This window comes from Martes martes, assembly GCF_963455335.1.
Source record: "Martes martes genome assembly, chromosome: 4".
NCBI lineage: Eukaryota > Metazoa > Chordata > Mammalia > Carnivora > Mustelidae > Martes > Martes martes.
This window is the reverse complement of record NC_137891.1, coordinates 75,469,846-75,493,367: the sequence shown is the minus strand read 5'-3', so window position 1 is coordinate 75,493,367 and position 23,522 is coordinate 75,469,846. Positions and strand designations below refer to the sequence as shown.

Sequence of the window (23,522 nt, the reverse complement as noted above, 5' to 3'; positions counted from 1 at the left end):
CCCTCCCAAGGCTCTCCCAGACTCTGTGCAGCCCTGGTTATACCCTTCCAGGCGGGCAGGGCACACAGATGCTTCTAGTCAGTAAAACAATCTGAACCAAGCTGAGAAACTTTCATAGAACAACAGAATTAGAGAGTAGGTCTGCACCCATTTAACCTATGGAAGATTGCCTTTGTAGGGTGAAACAAGACAGCCAGTGAATTTATAATTTATTAGTTAAAGCTGTGAAAAACATTTCTTTTCCCATTGGTTACAGACCTGACTGCTGTATTCCCTGTCCTCTTCTCCAACTGGATAACCAGACAGTGCCTGGGGCACAGGGCAGGGGCTGGCTGCTGCTGTGGTCCCAGAAGCTGAGCAGAAGGAAGCTCCAGGATAGGAAAACAAACCGCTGTCCTGGTCTGGAACAGGGGCCATTTCACCTTCCAGTAGTCAAGCTGAGAAAACAGGTCAGAGCTTGTAAGAAGCTGCAGAGAGGAAAGAGGGAAATGGCCTATTTTCTAATAGTACACAAACCCATCTGGCTGGAGAGATCTGTGCCAAGCTGGCCTGAACAGAGAGAAGCAGCATTTCAGGTGACCATCAGACCACCTTGTCACACCTCATTTCTCTAAGACAAGTGACATCACTCTCCCTAACCCCAACCCTGCCGGCTCAGAATCCCAGGCCCTTTTCTTTGATTATCCACTCTTTTTCAATAATCCTGCCTCTGGAAGGTGGAACAGAAGTTACTAACCTGAGCTCACAATGCAGGAATGTAATCCTATCACATGGTTTGTCACATGTAAGTAAAGAACATTTAAAAGGTAATGTGGGATAATGAGTTACCACTGCACACCTATGAGACTGGCCAACATCCAGAAGTCTGACAATACCAAATGCTGCCAAAGATGCAACCAGCAGGGGTAGAGAGGGGTGTGGAATTCACATCCATTGCTGAAGAAATGCAAAGTAGTCCACCGGCTTTGAACAAGGGTTTGGAGGTTGATGACAAAGTAAAACCTAGTCTTATCAAATGAGCCAACCATCACACCTCCAGGTACGTACCCAAATGGACTGAAAACTTATGTCTGCACAAAAACCTGCACACAAATGTTTGTAGTGGCTTTATTCATAATTGCCAAAACTCAGAAGCAACCAAGATGTCCTTCAGTAGGTGAGTGGATAAACTATGGTACATCCAGACAACAGAATATTATTTAGTGCTAAAAAGAAATGAACTATCAAGCAAAAAAAAACGTGGAGGAACCTTAAATGCTTATTATTAAGTGGAAGAAGCCAATCTGAAAATCCTGCATACTGTATAATTCTAACCATATGACATACGGAAAAGGCAAAATTGTGGACAAAGTGAAAAGACCAGTGGCTGCCACTGGCAGGGACAGGAATAAATAACTAAAGCACAGGCTTTTTAGAGCAATGCGAGCATTCTGATACTGTAATGGTGGACACATGTCATTACACATCTGTCACAACTCACAAGAATGTACAACACTGCTGGTGAACCATGTTGTAAATTACATTGTAAATGATGTGCTTTTAATTAGTAATAATGTATCAATTACTGAATCATCAATTGTAACAAATTTCCATACCACTCCAAATAACAAGGGAAACTTGAAGTGGGAGGTGCTTAAGGAAACTCCCTGTATTTTCCAATCAATTTTTCTATAAGCTTAAAACTGCTCAAAAATATCAAATCCACTAAGTTTTTAAAAAACATAAAGTAACAGACTGGTGAGTCACACACCTGTACTCTTGAAACAAATAATACATTATATGTTAATAAAAAATACTTTCTTATTTTTTATATTTTAATTTCATATTTTATTTTTATATATGTCATATATATAGGTGTGTGTGTACATATATACATGTATATGTACATATATATGTACATATGCATATATACATATATGTACATATACATATACATATACATATATACACATATATATGATATATATGTATGTGTCATACATATATATGACACATATATATGACATATATAAAAATAAAATATGAAATTAAAATATAAAAAATAATAAAGTATTTTTATTAACATATATATATATATATAAAGTAACAGTGTCACCTTCTAAGTGTTCTTACTGACTTTTCCACATAGAAGGTTTCAGTACTTATTATCTGTTCAGTATATTTATAATGAAAACATGGAGAGGGGCACCTGGGTGGTTTAGTCAGTTAAGAGTTCAATTCTTGATTTTGCCTCAGGTCACGATCCCAGGATTGTGAGATCGAGTGCTGCGCTGGACTCTGCGCTCAGCATGAAGCCTGCTTAAAATTCTGTCCCCCTCCCTTTGCCCTTCCCCCCACATACACTCTCTCTCTAAAACCAAGCCAAGCCAAACAAAACAAAACCATGGAAATACTTTTGCAACAAGAAACCATGGAGAGTTATGCTTAAAAATAAAACCAGAAGTTTAACTGATCATAGAGCTGCCCAAAATGCATACTACATTTCTCAGGATCTCTTGCTTTCAGTAGGTATAGTAATCTTTAAGCTTTAGCCAGTAAGATATCATTAGAGGTGGTGGATGTCCTTAAAGGGAAGAAGAATGCTATTGTCTTTCCTTTTCCTATTCTTTTCTGTTGGCAGTATTACATTCTAGATAGCTGAGGTAAAACAGCCATCTTGAACTATAACACAGAAGGAAGACAGGAAATCACAGCAGAAGCAGCTCTGGTGTTTGATGCTCCTGTGGGTGCCATGCTGGCCAGGGATTGCCCACACTCATTTGAGTAAGCAATAGATTATTGAGCCACTGTTTCTTTTATTTTGCCATTTGCAGCAAACTTTATCTTAATTAAGCCTTTGTGAGGTTAAAAAAATCCCTTTGACTATTAGTTTGCTTAGAGTTTTGTTTTAAACAGGACTGAGTAATGAGCATTACAGAACGCTTTTTCTGCACTGATTGAGATGACCATAATTCTGTCTCCTTAACAAGGTTCTTTCCACCTCACCTACATTTATTTATCTTGTGATTTGTTTCTAACCAGGAGAAGAAGATTGATTTTACTCTCCTAAAAATAGATTAGAATGATATGTTTTCTGCCTAATTATGCATATTTTGAAATCTTCCAATGGTGCTTGCATTTACCCCCTCCCAGTCTTTGTGCTATTGTCATCAAACACTTGTTTCCACCTGTGTTCTAAACCTCACAATATATTGTAATCATTTTTGTCTAAACAGTTGGTTATTTTTAAATAAATTTAAAACAAGAAGTATTTTGTATTTACCTAAATGTTTACCATTTCTGGCACTTGTCACTACTCTGTGCAGATCCAAGTTTTGCATCTGATATTGTTTCCCTACACTCTAACTTCATTTAACATTTCTTATAGTGCCAGTCTACTGCTGACAAATTCTCTCTGCTTGTATTTATTTGAAATGTCATTATTTTGTCTACATTTTGGAAAGACATTTCCTCTAGATAGAGAATTCTAATTTGTCAAGTGCTTTTTTTTCGTTCAGCACTTTAGAGATGGTGTTCCATTTTCTTCTAGCTTGTGTTGTTTCCAGTGCCAGCACTCATCCCTACCTCTGTTCCTATCCATATAATATTCCTTTTGTCTCTGACTGTTTTTACGGTTTTTTCCTTTATTGAAGCTTTTTAGCAATTTGACTGTGAAGTGCTTTGGTGAATGTGTGTGTGTGTGTGTGTGTGTGTTCTTCCAGTAGATGGCTTCTATTGCTATGTATTCAAGGTCACGAATTTTTATCATCTCAAGGCCTAATATTGTGTTAACCTTATTGCTGTACTTCTTTATTTCTGATGTTATATTTTTCATCTTTAAAGTTTCATGTGGGTCTTTTATATGTCTTCCATTTTTCCTTCAGCTTGCTCATGTTTTCTTTTATTCTTAAGCCAATTTATAATGGCATTTTTAAAGCTAGCACCTGTTAGTTCCAACATCTTTGTTATTTTGGGTTCTGTTTCTATTGACTTGTTTTTATCCTTGTTATGGGTCACATTCTTCTGCGCCTTTACATGGCCAGTGATTTTTTTTTCAAAGATTTTATTTATTTATTTGACAGAGATCACAAGTAGGCAGAGAGAGAGAGAGGAGGAGGCAGGCTTCCCGCTGAGCAGAGAGCCCAATATGCGGCTCGATCCCAGGACTCTGGGATCATGACCCGAGCTGAAGACAGAGACTTTAACCCACTGAGTCACCCAGGCACCCCACATGGCAAGTGATTTTTGATTGGATGCAGGATATTGTGACTCTGAACTTTGTTATCTTCTTTGAAGAATGTTGAACTTCAACCTGGCAGGCAATTAATTTACCTATGGATGAGAATGATACTTTCAGGGCTTGTTTTTAAGCACTGTTAGACCAAGTCTGGAGAATACATTATTCTGGGGCTGGTAGAGCGTTATTTTTATAAGGGTCCATTCTGGTATCTTTTCTGTATGTTCAAAGCATTTATTCAGGTCTTTTATTTCTGACTGGTCAGAATTTACAGTCTCCTAGCCCCATTTAACCTCTGGGAATAATTCAGCTTACAACTCCCCTGTGGTCTATTTTTGTCTGGCTCATGCACATGTGGCTTAGTATTCAGCAAAAAACTCGAGGGAATGCCGATGCAGATTTCTGGAGCTCTTTCTCTACATCATTCTCTTTTCTCCAGTATTCTTCCTCCACAAATTCCAGCCATGTCAGCTTTCCTGAATGCTAATACATCTTTCAGAGCAGCACTGTACTTGAGTTCCCCTTCCCATGCCACGGTTTTAGAAAGTGCCTCCAGGCAAAAAGCCAGGGCAATTGTTGGTCTCGCCTTATTTCTTTCTTTTCTAGCTAGGCTATAGACTTGTGTTACGTGTTGTCCCGTACCTGAAATACTTGTCTAATATATTTTATCTAGGTTTTTAGTCATTTATGGCAAGAAGGAAAATTCAATTCTGAGTAGTCTGTCAAATTTTAAAAAACATACTTAAGTTGTAAGACTGTCTTTCTACAAAGTCATTTTTCTTAAAAATTGTAAGTACACTAAACATTAAGTCTGATAAAAAAAGATCAATGAAACTAAGATCTGGTTCTTTGAAAAGATAAAACTGACAAACTTTTAGCTAGGCTTACCAAGAAAAAAAGAGAGGGAGCTCAAATAAATAAAATCAGAAATGAAAGAGAAGTTACAACTGGTACCTCAGAAATACAAAGAATGATAAGAGGCTACTCTGAACAATTATACATCAACAAATTGAACAACCTAGAAGAAATGAATATGTTCCTAGAAACATACAATCTTCCAAGACTGAATCATGAAGACATAGAAAATTTGAATAGACTGATTGCTAGTAAAGAGATTGAATCAGTAATCAAAAACCTCCCAACAAAAATTCAGGACCAGATGGCTTCACTGTTGAATTCTACCAAACATTTAAAGAAGATTTAATACCTATCTTTCTCAAACTCTTCCAAATAACTCAAGAAGACAAAATTCTTCCAAACTCATCTTATGAGGCCAGCATTACCCTGATAGCAAAACCAGATAAGAACACCACACACGCACACACACACACACACACACACACTACAGCCAGTATCCTTGAGGAACATAAATGCAAAAATTCTCAGTAAATATAGCAAAATGATTTCAATAAGACTTAAAAAGAAATACACCACAATCAAGTAGGATTTATTCCAGAGATGCAAGGGTTGTTCAATATCCACAAATCAATCAACATTATACACAACATTAACAAAAATGAAAAATAAAAATCATGTGATCATCTCAATAGATGTAGAAAAAGCATTTGACAAAATTTAATATCACTTTATTTTATTAAAACTCAACAAAGTGGGTATGGAAGGAACGTACCTCAACATAATAAATGCCAAGCCCCAGCTAACATCATAATCAATAGTAAAAAGCTGAAAGCTTTTCCTCTAAGATCAGGAACAACACAAACATACCCACTCTTGCCATTTTTACTCAATATAGTACTGGAAGTCCTAGCCAGAACAGTTAGGCAAGAAGAAGAAATAAAAACGAATCCAAATTGCAAAGGAAGAAATAAAACTGTCACTATCAGCAGATGACATGATTTTATATATAGAAAACCCTAAAGATTCCACCAAAAAGATTGTTTTAACTAATAAATTCAGTATAGTCATAGGGTACAAAATCAACATACAAAAATCTTTTGCATTTCTATATACTAAAAACAAACTATCTGAAAGAGGAATAAAGAAAACAATCCCATTTATAGTTGCAGCAAAAAGAATAAAATCCCCAGGAATAAATTTAACCAAGAAGGTTGGACACCTGTACACTAAAAAAAAAAAAAAAAAATGCACACACAAACGCGCGCGCACACACACACACACACACACACACACAGAAAAATACTACTCAGCCATAAAAAAGAATGATCTTGTTATTTGCAAAACACAGATGATATTACACTAAGTGAAATAAGTCAAATAGTGAAAAATAAGTACCTCACGCTTTCACTTATATGTGTAATCTTAAAAACAAAACAAAAATAAATAAAGCTTGTGGATACAAAGAACAGAGTGATTGTTGCTGGTGGAAAGAGGGGTTTGGGAGGTCAGGGGGAGACTTCCAACTATGAGATGAATGAGACATGGGGTCTGGTGAGCCTTATGGTGACCGTAGCCAACAGTATTGTAAGTGCACATTTGGAGGTTGCTGGGAAAGTGGATCTTGAACGTACTCATCACAAGAAAAAAATAATCTGTTTTTGTAACTTTTTATGGTGGTAGATAGTGACTAGACATACTGTGGTGAGCATATCACAGTGTACACAACTGCCTAATAATTGCATTATACACCTGGAACTAATATGATTTTTGAAAAAAATTCAAACCCTCTGTTACCACTGAATCTGAAACCAATTAACAGTTAATGATAGTTGTAATAATCGTAACAAGAATAACAACAGCTAATATTTATTAAGTTCAAACCAAAGTAAGTATGCCTGAAATACTAATGCCACCATTTTACTTCACTTAGCCATTGTTATACTGAATCCTGTTTGAAAGATTCTCACCCATTAAGGAAGACAATGGCCATTCCACTGAGTTGAACAGACTTTAAACGCAGCACTGTTCTTCTTTGCAGTGCTGATGAGACTGACTGAATCTTATTTATAATTTCAATGTCAATGAACCACAACTTAAAAGAAGTGTCACTTAGCCCACATCCCTAGATTCATAATAGACACATGACTTGAGTTTTCAGTCTATTCACAGAAGTCCACAGCTCCCATGAATGTGAATCAATTAATCAGATCCTGCATTTTTTTTGTTCCTAAGATATAAATCTTTATATAGATATATCAGATATATAGATACAGATATATAGATATATGAGCCAGCCAGAGGCCTGGGTTCAAATTCTGATCTCTATATATATGTATATCTATATGTATGTATGTATATACATATATGTATATATGTATATATATGTATGTATATATGTATATCTATATAGATATATGTATATCTATATGTATATTTATATATGTATATCTATATGTATATATGTATATATGTATATCTATATAGATATACATATATTTATGTCTTTAAAAAAATCTTTAAATTCTATGGAATTTAGCATTTCTTCAGCCTCAAGACTTACAACTGATATATTGATATTCAACTGGATTGTGGATATTTCACATGGCTTTGTCAAAATCACAGCTCTCACATCTGACATCATTCTGTTGACATAGGGGCTCACAGATTTACTAACACTTCACTTGCACAACCTGAAAGAGTGGTACTACAGGCAGAGCAGATGAGATCCTCAGTAGAAGGGCAATGGTGAATATGCCAACCACAGCTCTTTGAGACCGGCCAAGGCACTCCCTCTCCACACTGAGACTGTGAGAAGGCACAAGAAGATAAAATAGGCCAAATGGAGATGATATTGGTTCATTTGGGGACATACAAACCACCGTAGGTGTCTCAAACAGAAAGTTATTTAAATTAGGAAATTAAGAGAACAAGTCTGGGGGCTGAAGAGCAAAAAATGAGAAAGTTGGTGGTTTTCAGAGATCAGAAACTCCAGAAAGTCATAGCATCCTAGAAGGAGGTAATAATCCCCTGAACCCACACTCCTCTGCCCTAACACAGCATGTGGGCTCAGAAGACTTAGGTTTTTGCTAGCTATTGCCTCTGCAGGAGTTCATGCTCATGGTCAGGTGCTACAGAACTGCTGGCAACTCACACTAGTCTGCAGCCAACTGTCACTGCCAGAAATGGGATAGTTTCTATTTTCCTTCTACATTTAATTAGTTATGACTACCTCCTACTGCCTCTCCTGGGCACCAGCTAAGCAGGGAGTCTGAAAAATGAAGTTTTCAGGTTTCCATCCACAGTGGTTTAGAGGAGAGTATAAAAGGCAAGTACAGGGTTCTGTCAACAGACAATACTTACGACAGTTTTTTGGGCCAGCTACTCCACCTTCTCATCCATAAACTAACAATGGCAATAATACCCTCATTTTAGGGTTATTGCAAGAATTAAATAATCTACAGTTTTTAAGCTCTTAGAAAAGTGTCTGGCACATAGGAAGTTCACACTAAATCATTGCAGTTTTTTATATTATTTGTTAATAAACAATAGAATGAAAAGCCAACTTACATCTAGACTGATCTTGCAAAAGCAAACTGTAAAGGTGATTGTGCCCTTTATCCAAGAATGCCACCCATCCACACAGTTCTCATTTTCCCATTCAGGGAAGGATAAAGCAAAGATTGTATTGATTTCCCACTCACCATGATATTAATGACTTATGGTCCCCAAACACTGTGAAAGTTAATAACCTTTGTATCCATTTATTCAATGTAAAACAAGTTCTTTATCAAATGCATGAGTTTTCACACCTCAAAATCACCCTATGAGAAATATTTAAGAAAAATTGCCACAGGCATAACATTGAGGTCAAATTAACATGAGAATGTGAATTCAAAAACGTTTGTTTACAAATTAATTCAGTTATTCAGTCAATGCTCTCCTGCTGGCTGTCTGGAAGCTTGGCCAGCAATAGGAAGCTTTGATAATGTGTTCTTTATGGAACCCAGGGCAGCAGTAGGCATTCGATATGCATTAAGTAATAGTAGTGAGGGCAATAGGATTTGGTATACTGAGTGGATGGAGCTGTTCGGGTTAAGGAGAAATCTTTTAAGCTCTAATGTTTAATGGATAAAGATTAAAACTCTGGAAACCTTTCCATATCTACCAGAATCACTCTCATTCAGCATCTCAGCCAGTTCCTGGACCAAGGAATGATAACATAAGTCATCTCTTTAAACTAAACAAGCAGCCAAAGAAAGAAAGGAAGGAAGGAAGGAAGGAAGAAAGGGAGGGGGGGTAGGAAAGAAGGGGAGAGAGAAAGAAAGAGAGGAAAAAGAAAAGAAGAAAAGAGAAAAGAAGAGAAAATTTTATTGTGGTTTTTAGAAAAGTATCAATCTTTGAGCCAGCCAGAGACCTGGGTTCAAATTCTGATTCTGTCCCTTCCAAAGGGTGGGATCTTAAGACAGTCAGCCTCCTGAGCTACAGATTATTCATCTTAAAGTTAGGGGCATTGATAATAATGTTTCAAGGTTGCAGAGTACTTCTTACACAAGCAGTGCACAGTTTTATTATCAAACCAATCTATTACAGGTAACTCTATCATTTATCCTCCTTACAAACTAAAGCAGAAAGCTAGACTCTAAAAGCAATCTTTATGGCTTTTGAATGTAATTTTTATTAGAATATCTATGTGTCATGCATACCTCAACCAAACTTATAATCCCAAGATAAAATTGCATTTCATATAGTAAGATTTATTTAGTAGATCTGAATAGTTGTGGGGGGCGGGCGGAATTAAGGCAAATATTCATGCCAGTCACCCACTCTGTTCTTCCTTCCAAGGTGATCTCCATCTCAAAATGAAACCTGAAAGTGCTTGCCCAGAAATTTCCCCAAACCTGTAGCTAAAATTTAAGTAGATGCTTTCATTCTATATGCACCAGATAAGGAGACCAATTTATGAATGCATTTCCTTCATGAAAGTGTCTCTCTTATCTTCAATGATCAGTGAAAAATATGTTTAAGTTCTAAAATCAAGATTCTGAGTAGTATTTCTTAGATGTCCATTTATCGAATTGCTATTTCCCTATTACTTTAGTACTTAACTTGAACACTGAAAGTCAAAAGAGAAACTAACTCCAAAGTTGTATGTGCTAATCAAAATATAATTATGAAAAAGGCACTGATAACGCTACAAAACTGCTAAAGGGGGAATTTTTATTATTTTAATATGTTTTTAAATAGACCACAGCAATAAACATGAGCTTTTTTTTTTTTTTTTTTTTTTTTTTTTTTTACTTTTTGTTTGTGTTTTTTAATGTGCTATAGCTTTGGGGGAAAATAGTGTTTATTGAATGTTTATTATAGGTCAATTCTAAACTTTTGCTTGATTGACTTTTTACTCTCAAAACAATCCAACAAAGTAGGTCCCATTATTATCTTTATTTCATCCCAATAGGGATGAAGATCCCATCTCAGAAAACATACACTCTATTCCTCCTGCCATTTGAAAAGCATTTCCCACCTACCATGTGACACATTGGTTAGTCCTTGCAACCTTGGGAAACAAGTTTTCAGCCCCAGAGGACTTCATCTTTGGAAAAAGAATGGTAAAATATCATTTCTCATATTATTTTTTGCGAATTTACAAGTTAAGAACTTGAAAAGTATGCCAGCAATGTGGTCTGTTAGTAAGCTGAGAGACCTAGTATGAGCCAGTCCCCCGGGACCCATCCGGTCCAGGAGCTGAAACTTTCAAAGATGGTTGGGGGAATTCAAAGCAACTGATTGCATCAGCTTGACAGGGAAAGCCATCATGCACTAATAATAGTAATTTGGTCTCTAATTATTTATTTATGCAGCGGTTGACTTAATGCCCAGCTACTGCTCCGTCTTTAGCCCACAGTTCTCCCTTCTCATTTTGTTTTTGTTTTGTTTGGGCTACAGCTGGAATTCAGGATGGAGCCCAGAGACTTTCCTGCAGTTTATGATTTTTTCAATCCCTAGATATGCCTTCCTTGTGTCGATATGAAATGGAACACGTGTGTCTCTTGAAAGTAAGGAAAGAAAACTAATAGCTGGTGTCAAAAACTTGATAACATTCATTTTCTTCTTTCATTTATTCCATCCTTCTTCTCTAGAGTTTGAGAGAAAAGGTGAGAGAAAACACCATTACTGCCCAAAATGTGTCCCCTGGATGCTCTGTGCTACAGGGAGGAAGGGCAGATAGATGTAGGAGCAAATTGGTCAAAAGTTTTGCAAAAAGTAAATTGCGCCAAAAGACTTAAAGAAATGAGAAAAATGGAGATGAAAAATGAAAAAAAAGGAAAAAAGAAATAATAAGCTGGTAACTCTTGAGTTCTCTCTCTCTCTCTCTCTTTTTAACTAGTTTTAATTTTCCTCAGATTTCTGCAAGCCTAAAACATTATCTTCCCCAGTACTGAAAGCCATATTCTATCCCCAAAGGTCCAATGACCTATTTTTATTCTTTCTGATATTGTCATCAAATCTAGGTGAATGCCATTTTGATGTTTATTTTTCCCAAGTTGACAAAATTCAATCATTATTCTCTACACATTTATTAAACAGCATGTTGGTCCCCTAACTGAAACACAAAGATGGCTGGCCTGTCCTTGTCTGTAGGATCTTGTAGGCTCACTACAGGAGACCCTTACACAAAATCCCAAAACCACTCTCCATGTGGTCTCTGACCACTAATCTATGAGAATTACATGGCACCAACACCATTTCCTTTTGCAGAAAAGATGCAAAAAGAAGAAGGGGCAAAGAGAAGAAGGAAACCAACATTTGCTGGACCCTTTGATGCCTGATAGGCATGGGTTATGTGTTTTTGTGTTTACAATCTCATCCATTCTTCCCAAAATGCTACAAAATTAATGCTGTCAGTGCTATTTTGCAAATAAGAAAACTGAAGTTCCCCATGCCATAGAAGTGATGAGGGCGGAGCTAGATTTCATTTCTAAGTCTAAACTGAAGTCCAAAATCCAACCTCGTGCCATTCTACCACATGTTCCAGCAAGTAACTAAGAGGAGCTAGTCACCCAACAGATCTGTGCTGGCAAGCTGATAGTAGTATAAGACATGCAAGGTGGAGTTCCATAGGTCTCCAACCCAAATAACTTTGGGGCCCCTGCAGGTAATGAGCTACATGAAACAGACAAGACATAACACAGTAGGGAATTCTGGAGCTTATGGCTGGTTGGATGGACCTGTCAATATAAAGCAACAAAATCAAATGTATTTTTAAAAAAACAGTGTAGAAACCTAAATGTATTTGGAGCCAAAATGATACCCAGTATTAATGTGCAACTTCTGCTTTAACTATTAGTTAGGAGCAGCACCCGATGGTTTTTATTGTGGTAAAACAGACAAATCATAAACTTTACCATCTTAGCCACTTTTAAGTGTGCAGTCCAATGCCACTAAGCCCACTCACACTGCTGTGCAACCATCACCATCCACCCCCCAAATGTTTTCATCATCCCATTAAACACTAACTCTCCATTCCCCCCTCCTCCAGCCCCTAGAAACCACACTTCTGCTCTCTGTTTCTATGACTTTAACTAATTTAGGTACCTAATAAAAATGGAATCATACAGTATTTGTCCTTCTATGACTGGCTTTTTCTCAACATAACATCCTCAGGGTTCATCCATGTTGTAGCACAAGTCAGAAATTCCTTCTTTTTTAAAATTGAATAATATAGGGGCACCTGGGTGGCTCAGTGGGTTAAGCCTCTGCCTTTGGCTCAGGTCATGATCTCAGGGTCCTGGGATCAAGCCGCATATTGGGCTCTCTGTTCGGCAGGGAGCCTGCTTCCTCCTCTCTCTCTGCCTGCTTCTCTGCCTACTTGTGATCTCTGTCTCTGTCAAATAAATAAATAAAATCTTTTTTAAAAAATTGAATAATATAGCATTGTATAGATACACCACATTTGTTATCCATTCATCCATTCAACCATCAATGCACACTGGCTTTGTTCCTACATTTTGACTCTCATCAGTAATACTACAATGAACACTGGTGTACAGACAAATGTCCGTTCAAGACCCTGCTTTCAGTTCTTTTAAGTACACACATAGAAGTGTAGTTGGATCATATGGCAGGCAATTCTATGTTTAATATCTTGAAGGATTGTTCTACTGTTTTCCATAGCATTTGCACCATTGAACATTTCCAACAACAGGGCACAAGTGCTCCTATTTCTCCATGTTCCTGCTAACATTTGTTATTTTCTGTTCAGTGGATTTTTTTTTTTTCTGGTAAAATTTATTCTAGTGGATGTGAAGTGGTATCTCACTGTGGTTTTGACTTTTCTTTTTCTAATCATTAGTGATGTTCAGTAACTTTTCATGTGCTCATTGGCTATCTGTACATCTTTACAGAAATTAGGGAAATGTCTGTTCAAGTTCTTTGCCCATTTTTTAAGTGGATTTTGAGGGGATTTGTTGTTATTGAGTTGTAGAAGTTCTTAATACATTCTGGGTATTGATCTTTTATCAGATATATGATTTGCAAATATTTTCTCTTCTGTGGATTGCCTTTTCACTCTGTTGTTGTTATCCTTTGAGGTACGAAAGTTTTAAATTTTGATCAAGCCTAATTTTTATCTCACTTTTTCTTTTTTTTGCTTGCGTTTTTGGTGTCATATCCAAGAAACCATCCCTAAATCCAATGTCATAAAGATTTTCTCCTACGTTTTCTTCTAAGAATTCTACATTTTTAAACATTTTAATGAGTTTTTTTTTAATCTCTTCCATTTAGGTCTTTAATTCATTTTAGATAATTTTTGTACATGATGTAAGGTCCAATTTTATTATTTTGCGAATGGATATCCAGTTTCCCCAGCACCATTTGTTGAAAAGACTGTCTTTTCATCATGGAATGGTATAGGCATCCTTGTTAAAAATCATTTGATTGGGTGTGCCTGGGTGGCTCAGTGGGTTAAGCCTCTGCCTTTGGCTCAGGTCGTGATCTCAGGGTCCTGGGATGGAGCCCCACATCAGGCTCTCTGCTCGGCAGGAAGCCTGATTCCCTCTCTCTCTCTGCCTGCCTCTCTGCCTACTTGTGATCTCTGCCTGTCAAATAAATAAATAAAGTCTTTAAAAAACAATTAAAAATCATTTGATCTTATATTTGAAAGTTTAATTCCAGGCTCTTTTTTCTATCTGTCTTTATGTCAGTACCACACTTTTGATTACTATAGTTTTGTAGTAACTTTTGAAAGTGGGAAGTGTGAGTCCTCTAACTTTACAGTTTTTGAAGACTGTTTTAGCTTTTCAGGGTCCTTTCAGATTGTATCTGAATTTTAGGATGGATTTTTCCATTTCTGCAAAAACATCTTTGGGATCGTGATAGGATTGCAGTGAATCCATAGATCAAGAGAGTATTGCCACCTTAACAATATTAAGTCCTCAATCCATGAACACAAGATGTGTTTCCATTTATTTGTTTCTTTAATTTCTTTCAGCAACATTTTGTAGTTTTCAATGTACAAGTCTATTGCCTTCTTGGTTGGTTTATTCCTAAGTAATTTATTCTTTCTCACACTATTATAAGTAGAACTGTTACCTTAATGTCATTTTCAGATTGGCCACTATTAGTGTATAGAAAGACCTCTGATTTCTGCTTGTTAATTTTGTATCTCACAACATTGCTGAGCTGGTTTCCTAATTCCAACAATGTGTGTGTGTGTGTGTGTGTGTGTGTGTGTGTGTCTGTGTGTGTCTGTGTGTGTCTGTGTGTGTGTCTAAAAATCAGAGATGATTTTACTTCTTCCTTTACAACTTGGTTGTCTTTTTTTTTTCTTTTCCTTGCTGAATCATTCTGTTTGGAACTGCTAATCCTATCTTGAACAGAAGTCGTGAGAGTGGGTATCCTTGTCTTGTTCTTCATCTTAGAATACAAGTTTCCAGTCTTTCACCAGTCAGTCTGATGTTAGCTGTGGGCTTTTTGTTATGTGGCCTTTGTTATGGTGAGATGGTTTCCTTCTATTCCTAGTTTGTTGAATTTTTTTTTATCATGAAAGTGTGTTGAATTTCATTAAATGTTTTTCTGAATCAATTGAGATGATCACGTGGGGTTTTTTCTTCCTTTGTTCTGTTACTGTGATGTATTACATTGATTGATTTTTCATATATTAAATCATCCTTGCATTCCAGTAATAAATACCATTTGGTCATGGTGCATAATCCTTTTAATATGCCACTGAATTCAGCTTGTTAGTATTTTGTTGAGGATTTTCACATCAATATTCATCAAGGATATCAGCCTGTAGTTTTCTTGTCGGGTTTTTGTCTGGCTTTGGTAGCAGAGTAATGCTGCCCTCATAGAATGAAGTAGAAAGTGTTCTCTTCAAGTTTTTGGAAGCTTTCAAGAAGGACTGGTGTTATTTTTTTCCTTAAATGTTTGGTAGAATTAAACAATGTGGGGCTTCTTTTTTGTCAGGTTTTTGATCACTTATCTAATCTTCTTGCTAGTTTTATAGGTCTGTTCAGGCTCTCTATTCCTTCATAATTCAGTGTTAGCAGGTTGTGTGTTTCTAGGGATCTGTCTGTTTCATCTGGGTTATCCACTCTGTTGGCATACAATTGTTCACAGTAGTCTCTTAACAATCCTTTTCATCTCCATAAAATCAGCTAAAGGGTTGTCAATTTTGTAGGCCTCTGTTATAATTTTTTATTATTTCTTTTTGCTACATGTGGGTTTAGTTTGTTCTTTTCCTATTCTCTTAAGGTGTAGAATCAGATTTTTCCATTTATAATTTTCTTTTTATTTTTTTTAAGTAAACATCTATAGCTATAAATTTCCCTCTTTGCATGATTTTTGGTATGTTGCGCTTTTGTTTTCATTTTGTCTGAAGATACTTTCTAATTTCCTTGTGATTTCTTCCTTGACACATAGGTTGTTTAAGAGCATATTGTTTAATTTCCATGTATTTGTGAATTTTCCAAGTTTCCCTCTATTGTTGCTTTCTACCTTTATTCCATTATAAGCAGAAAAGATACTTTGCGTAATTTTAATCTTTATAAATTGTTTAAGACTTGTTTAGTGGTCTATACCAGAAAATGGTCCATGTGCCTTTGGCAAAAATAGTTATTCAGATATTATTGGGTGGAATACACTGTATATGTCTGTTAGGTCATATTGGCACATATTGCTCCAAGTCCTCTGTTTCCTTGCTGGTCTTCTTGTTGTTTGTATGTAATATTTTTTAAAATGTTAGGAAGTTAAGGAAGACACCAAAATACTTTAAGTAATCTGCTCCAAATCAGGACATGTCCACTACATGTTAAATAATCTTCCTATATCAAAATATGTATATTTGAATGTTTGAAGCAACTTTTTCCAGGGCTGCGATATTGGTTATATGGTATATGCCTTGCCCAATTATGGATTTGTGGATTGACTTTTGCTTTCAGCAGACCAGTAGCCACCATTCCATAGACCTGACCCAATGGAGGGGCAGAAGAGAATTCTCTCAGTGCACAACCTGTATTCTGATAGAGGTTTTGGGGTTTCCTCACTCTCATGAAGGCATAAAATACAGGTGCAACTCAACTGATGATTTCTACCAGCCCAGACAGCATCCTTAAAAAGTTTAAGCAATTGGATAATGCAGGGGAAAAAAACTCCTGAGTCAGTTTGAGATCTTTACCACTTGGAGACCAAATAGATGTGGCTGAAGGGCTGACAATAGAAATCACACACCAGCCCCATGTGCCCCACTTAGACCTCTGTAAGAAGGAACAACTGGACACCAGGTGTGCACAACAGGCTTGTCTTCCAATGCCTTGTCCAGTTACCACCTGCCAGTGGCAATGTCTTTGAGTGTTCTGCTTTTTTCTTTTATCTTTTCTTTTTTTTTCTTTTTTTTTTTTTAGTGCCTTATCAAGAACCTTGATGAAGCCCTAGGAAAGCCAACTCCCCATATTTCCCCTTGCACAGAACACTGATTTTGTTCAAAATATCATCATTTTTGCAAAGCAGACATCATTTTATGTGCACACTAGTTCATTATCTATCCACTGATTGACATCCCCTTTCCTTACTAACAGTCAATAAAAGTTGGTCTCGTGCACAGTTTGATGCAGACTTTAGGTCCATCCTGTCCTCCCTATGTGTCATTCCTGAAAGGAAAAGCACATGCAGAACAGACCTATTGTGTATCTGAGCTGGCTTAGATTTTTGGCAGTTTATAATGGAAACAATAGTCTGTGAGCCCAGCCAGCATTGAACACATGAAAACTACAGTGACTATGATGGTTCACTCCTTCTACAATATTTTACCAGGACAAGTATGGCTTGTTTAAATCCAACAATGAAAATGATTTAACCCATATTTTTTTTCTTTTTTAATTAGCATCTTGGAAGCTTAGACATAAATTTCCATGCTCTGATAGAATAATAATATTTCTCTATGGTTGTGGTATCCCTGTTTTATTATCATTATTCTCTGTTAATAACTTACTTAGATATGTTTATTTTACAAATACTTGCTTCAAGTCCTTTTTGGATATCAGTAGCTCCAAAATGTACAGTTCCTGTATTGTACTAATCAAAAAATCCTGAGACATCTATAACCCCAGAGTTTTTGTTGAGAACTCAGACTTACATTTCTCTTCATACAATTAAAATCGCCCCTATTTGTGTTTTAGAAAGCTTAAAGTAATTTATTCTGGTCAACTTTAGAAGATTTGGAAAGAGTTTTGAATCTGGAGTTGGTCATTTCCATTTAAAAGTCTCTGTCTTGGGAAATTACTGTTCTTTTAATGCTTGCTAGCATACAAAATCCTAATTGAAAAACCTTTACACCTAGTGGTGGCATGCATTTAATTTACTTCTGTCCTATTAAGAACATGTCTGGGTCAGGGAAGGAACGCACATTGGAATCTTGATGATTTGTGTTTTTATAGAGTCCGTCCCTGCAGGCTACCTCAGCCCCAGGACACTAATAAATAGTCCCAGATCCAGGTCATTTGTATCTCTTTATTATAGCCAACAACAGCATCCAAGCAATACCTCAATTTAGAACATCTCCAAATTCAGTTCAGTTGAATTCAGTGCAATTTATCAAGTAATTATCAAGTGCACTAGGCATCTTCTGAGTCTCTGGGAATATAACTATGAATAGAATTCAGTCTATACTTCCACGGATTCCACAAAAAGAGAAAGGCTAATAATTGAAAATTAAAATCAAGGTGTAGGGGCACCTGGGGGGCTCAGTCGTTAAGCATCTGCCTTCTGCTCAGGTCATGATCCCAGGGTCCTGGGATGGAGTCCCCCTCCCACCCCAATCAGGCTCCTTGCTCAGCAGGAAGCCTGCTTCCTCCTCTCCCATTCCGCTTGCTTGTGTACCCTCTTGCTGTATCTGTCTCTATTAAATAAATAAAAACCTTTAATAAAATAAAATAAAATAAAGGTGTACATGAGGTGATAAGTAAGGGAACAAGAAGAGGAGCTTCTGGCCACCAGTGGAGAGTGGTTAGGATAACTTCCCAAAGAGGATGGCTCAGACATCACAGAACAGTCAGGAAAACATGATACACATTAAAAAAAAAAAAAAAAAAGTTTCAAGAGAGAGGGGGATTAGTAGTCCAGGCACTAGCTGGGCACTTTCGTAGCCCAGTAAATGTCTATGGAATTGAACAAGAGAAAATGAAGGAATTTTAAAAGAAGCACATGACAACTACTGACTAGCAGGTGATCATTATTGACTTACCTGGGTCTCTAAATGGTTTCCACTTTCAGCTGCAGACTGGTTTAAACTGGGGATTAGTGTATCAACCTGATTTTGAAGAAATTCTGCATAAAAGCAACCCTCCATTTTTTTCAATGAAAGGAGGCGATAGAAAAAATTTTGAAAGCTACCTTCAATATACAAACTTTTGCGGGTGGAAATGAAATAGTCCAATGTCTGTTCATATCACTTGACTCCATTTAGTCACAGGTCCCTATTAAACCATCTGCAGACTAAGAAATGTTACCTTTTCCTTTGTCACCATTTGTTCATCATCTAGGACAGCTTCAGGAGCACTGCTTTCCCCTCCCCTTCCCTCGTTGATGAAGACCCTGCCTATTGCAGGGACAGGACTAGGAGGCTTTCAGGAGACCCTGTGTCACATGACACAGGTTCTCACCTGCTACAATCAATCTTTGGAACCACTTACTACATTGCTTTAAAAAGCTGATTTGTAGGAGCTATAAGAGAGGGAAAACATCTTTTTTTCCCTACCTTTCTGAATTTTTTTGGATGGAAAGTTTAACAAGGGGAAACATGCATATTTATTTAATAAAAGTTTTACGTGGGCGGCGCCTGGGTGGCTCAGTGGGTTGAGCCTCTGCCTTCAGCTCAGGTCATGATCCCAGGGTTCTGGGATCGAGCCCCGCATCAGGCTCTCTGCTCAGCAGGGAGCCTGCTTCCTCCTCTCTCTCTGTGATCTCTGTCTGTCAAATAAATAAATTAAAAAAAAAAAAAGTTTTACGTGGTACACGAATCTCCCTGAGGAAATGGAGACCCAAAGAAGCAATAAAACTGCATATTGGTATTCTAGGTTTATGGCAATCGGAAAGTCATGGGGAAATGGGACAGGGAGCCAGGAGGGAGGAGTTAGGGGTCTGTAGTAAACTGAGGGAAACTTAGCAAGGCCTGTTCATTCAGGTTCCTCTCAAGTCCCCCCATCTTCAGAGATAAGGAGGTTCCTTTCCTCCAGGTAGAGGTAGGACACCGCTCACCAAAGAGTTTTATGACTAGCTTCAGGGAAAGGTCAGAAAATCCCTTCTGTATCTGCTGTTTCAACAATTCTTTCATCTTGAAACAAACAATATGTCCAGATGTCACATTTTGGTGTCGTGTGTCCTAAACCTGTCAGAGCCAAAACTGAAAGGTGAACTCATACTTCCAGGAATAATTCTTAAATCGAATTAAATTTCTTTACCTCCCTTTTCTTCTTTTTTTTCCCCCCTTTTTACTGATTCTGTGAGTCAGTTTCCATAATCCAGCAGTAATGTAGGTAATTTCAAGTAAATGTGTCTTCCTAAACAGAATTTTGAGGTTCACACATGCAAGTACCAAGAAAGCACCTCAGACTCTGACCGATCAGCTAGAGGCAACTCCCTGTATTCTCAGGAGCGACTATTGTGAGGAACCTTGCTATCATCACATAAGGTACAAATAAAACTAGTTTGTCTGAGCTGTTGAAGGGCTTACTTATTTCTAAAGTAAGATTATACTAGAAAAGATGTTTCCATTGGTCTCAGCACCCCTGCACAGAGGAGCTAGAAGCCAGTTATCACTCACAAGTTTTTGAGGACACTCAAAGTACCAGGCATTTTGTCATCTAAGACACTTAGATGAGAAGGAACCTTGAAAGGACTGACAGTCTGTCCTTTTGGGAAGGGAAGCCTCTTTCATACCCACAAATGTATTAAAATGTTCACATTGTTTCTCAGCAATCGTTATAGGTTACAAAGCCTTTCCAAAGCCACTGTCCCTCCTGCTGGCCACAGGCCTGGGAGTTGGGAGTTGAACCTATCTACAGAAGCACCCACACACCACGGGCAGAATGGCACTGTCCTCTGTGTCTTACAGATGAGGGGTGGGGATGAGGGCTTTGTGGGGAAGGGGGGCAGGTCCCCTGGCCATAACAGATGTAGTAGGAAGGTAATGCTCTGGTGATGGGGAACGACCAGGCAGGCTTCCCAGCCAGGAAGCCAGAAACGGGGGCCCTTGGTGCATGAATCCTTCAGGAGGGCTGGAGGAGGGGACACAGAGACCCAAGCAAGAGAGAGGAAGAGTCTGGGTGGGTGAGGCAGGAAATGACAGAGAACTGGAAGGGACTAAAAAGGGCGGATTCTGGACGAGTTCGCTTCTTCATTTATCCTGTGAGGCAAAAGGAAGGATTTTCAGCAGGAAAGACGATCAGATGTACACTGTAGCCAGTTCATTTTATCCTCAAAGTGAAAAAGCCACTGGAGCGGAGAACTGGAGACCAGGCCAGGTGGGAGGCTGTGCCCAGTAAGGAGGGGCAGGAGGGGATGCAGAGGAGTGTCCCCAAAACCTGCTGGGGCTCCCGGAAATAGAGCAGCCATCTACCCCCTTCTCCTGGGCAGTCTTCCTCATCTTATTAGATGCTCTCAAAGCCCTTCTTCTCCAAGAAACACTCATCTTTCTTGTCCCAAAGGTATGAGCGTCTCACAGAGGGGTGTGCCAACTGATACCCCCTTCCCCTAAGAGGAGAGAAGAAAGGACACAGGTCCCAGGGCACGAGGAGGGACTAAGGGAGGGGGAGCTGAGAAAGCCGAACCCAGGCTCCCTGGCTTTGTGCCATTTGTGAACCCTTGGGGATCCTCCCAGGGTGAGCTTCCTCTGAGCCAGTCCAACCGTAAGAACAGATAATGCTACAAATCCGTGTCCTCAGGGTATTGAGTCATTCTTTGTAAATCACCTAGAAAAGCATTTCGGGGCTTGAAAGCACAATTTATTGCTGCATTATTAAATGGTCCCAGCAGCAAGCCACGTCCTTTTTATTGACAGAGTAAAAATGAGGCAACCCGAAGGGCAAGACACTGGAAAATAGAGCAGAAGCTAGGGTATCCCAGCCCCCACCCTTAACCCCCACCCCCACCACCTCCCGCAGGGCCTCTTCCTGCTCTCCTCCAACCCTGCAGGCCAGGGAAACAATCAGAGGTTGGAGAGAATTAGAGAAAGCTACATCCAGTAAAAAAATAAAATAAAATAAAATAAAAAATAATTTTTTTAAAAGGCAAGGTGTTTTTAAAGTATATCCATTTGTGCTGAAATTGAGGCATGAAACCAGAAAAATAAGTGATCAAAAGCAGATAAATGAAGTGTATGTTGCACTTCCCAAAGACCTCAACATGCTTTGGGGGCAACCATCTCCTCTCCCTCCCTGTCTTACTCCAGCTGGCTGCCCCCTTCCCTGCCCTCTGCCCTGTTTCCACTACCTCCCCTCTAGTCTTAGGAAGGCCCCACCTGGTACCCAGATCTCCTAGGGTTCCAGAGGGCCTGTGCTCTACCCTTTTTTGAGAACCCTCTTTTCATGTATACAATTCAGGCAAATCCTGTGCACCAACAGTGTCCCAGTGACCTGGGCTTTCCCAAGAGCATGACAGCAAAACCTGCCCTGCCTCCTACTTTTCTGCAAACCCTGAAACCATTTCTTCTGCAGCCCCTCCTTCCTTGTAACCAAGTGGCCTCTGCTTTATTGCCCTTTAATCCAAATAAAATGAAGTGCATATTTCAGTTAGGTAAATAATACCAATTATTTTTTCTTCCTCTTTTGAAATGATTTTTAGAAATTGTATCCTGTCAAAAAATTATTTATTATCTGTAAAGAGGGGAGAATATGTTTCCTTACCCTACAGATTGTACTTCTAATCCTGTTCTTTCTCTGTCCTGTTATTCTGTTAAAGCCAACCTCCTCTGGTAAAACTTCCTCTGAGTTCAGGTATAGAAGAGCTCCTGGGCACAATGAGACAGGGGATGAGTAGAAGGGAGCAAAATTTGGAGAGAAGCTAGGATTCGGAATGGCTAATTTTTTTTAATATAGCACTTTTTCTGCTCACAAAATGCTGGGATAGACACTATTTCATTGATCCTTGCTCAAGCCTATGAAGAATAAGTAAAATCACGTGACTTGCCCAGAGTCCCACGGCTGGCTGCTATAGCGTCCCCCATCCTCACTGCTGCCTTCCTCTGATATGTGGCAAAGCCTCCCACCCCTGCCTGAGCTTTTCCCCCAGTCTAGTTCACCTTGCCCCTCAGGGATAGTGCACACCCTGCCATATAGGGGCCTTTGCCTCCAGGGTGCAGTCCGGGTACCAATCCTTATGTCTGGTACATGGTGTCCACGGTCCTTCTGCAGATTCCCCACAAGCCCCCTCACCACACCTGGAAGCTTTAGCATCTGCCTGCCCCTTCCTGGGCTGCTTCCCCTGCAGGACAGAACCTCTGGGCAAAGAAGGTTTCTTCTCTCTTCTCCACACTCTGCTCACCAAGTCGTAATCACGGGCTTGTGACTCTGTGTCTGTCTCCCACACTGATTTGCATTTCCTCTAGGGACTGCATTGGTGGCCTCAGTGCCTGGCACCCATCTTCTGGGTCCCTTCCAAGTCCTCTGAGCAAGAATAACTATAAATGTGGGGGACTAGACAGTAGTTCCCATTAGAGTTAACACTTGGTTATAAACCCCGGGAATTCAGATCGCCCTTCTCCCACGGAGGCCCTGAATCCCAGACCCCTCTAAGTAGGCCGGTCACTCTAAATACCAGGGACGCTCGCAGGTGATGTGAAGCATGTGGGCCATCAACTTCGCACGCATGGCAGGCCACAAAGGCACTTTGGGAACATAAGGGAGGAGAAACAACTAAAAGATCCGGTTTTAGATGCTTCTGCTGGTGTGACTGA

At 38.7% G+C, this 23,522-nt stretch overlaps 1 protein-coding gene across 1 annotated transcript in view; it reads left to right on the top strand.

Annotated features, from left to right (window-relative positions):
- Positions 1-23,522, top strand: part of XKR4 (XK related 4) — a gene marked incomplete at both ends in the record, with an annotated part of 404,143 nt that overhangs the window by 368,005 nt on the left and 12,616 nt on the right. The gene's annotated exons all lie outside the window — the stretch shown is intronic.